Below are 703 nucleotides of genomic sequence, written 5' to 3'. Positions count from 1 at the left end.
AGTCTGGGCGACAGAGTGAGACTCCAACTCAAAAAATAAAAAAAAAATAAAAAAAAAAAAGAACTCCATCACTTATCTAGCAGGAGGCCGAGAGAGGGAAAGTGACTGACCTCGGGTGAACCAGCAGTGGCAGAGTTGGGAATAAAACCTAAGATTTGTGATGCCAAGGTGAGTTCCCCTCCTGTTTTGCTGGTGGTTTCTGGACCTATTTTTGGACCTTCTGCCAAGAACCCCTCTGCCAACTAGTCCCCCTGCTGCCCAGTCCAAAGCCTCTCCACCACGTTCTCCTCCTGCCCAGAGGCCCTACCCTGACTCTGCCCTCCTGTGGCTGCCACCACCCCTGCCCTCTGCTTGATCCTGCCTAGGCCTCTGCTCAGCTCCACACTCCCAGTGCGTCAGCCCCTGCCGAAGATCTCGCCCTTGATGCCTGAATATGGCGGGCATCAAGTCTCCTGCTCGCCCCGAAGCCAAGTCGTGAGCGGGCACAGGCTCCCTTTCCTGTCCTTTCTACGTCAGGAGCGGGAACAGGCCCGGGGAGGGGTCCAAGGGCAAGAGAAGCAAAGGAAGTGCGTGGGGAAGAGGGAGGACCAGCGGGCCCAAGGATGGATGGGTGGGGGGCACAGATACGAGAAAAGGCCTCTCACGGCCTCTCCCCGTTTCCCTGCGGCGGCCCCTTGGTGTCCCTCGCCCCGGCGCGGGCCTC

At 58.5% G+C, this 703-nt stretch overlaps 1 protein-coding gene across 1 annotated transcript in view; it reads right to left on the bottom strand.

The window, feature by feature from the left end:
- Positions 1–703, bottom strand: part of DDN (dendrin) — a 4,348-nt gene that overhangs the window by 1,074 nt on the left and 2,571 nt on the right. The window lies entirely within an intron of this gene.

Source organism: Carlito syrichta, unplaced genomic scaffold (assembly GCF_000164805.1).
Source record: "Carlito syrichta isolate Samal-C Ts95f unplaced genomic scaffold, Tarsius_syrichta-2.0.1 Scaffold314050, whole genome shotgun sequence".
NCBI classification, from domain to species: Eukaryota; Metazoa; Chordata; class Mammalia; order Primates; family Tarsiidae; genus Carlito; species Carlito syrichta.
This window is presented reverse-complemented; position numbering and strand designations above follow the sequence as displayed.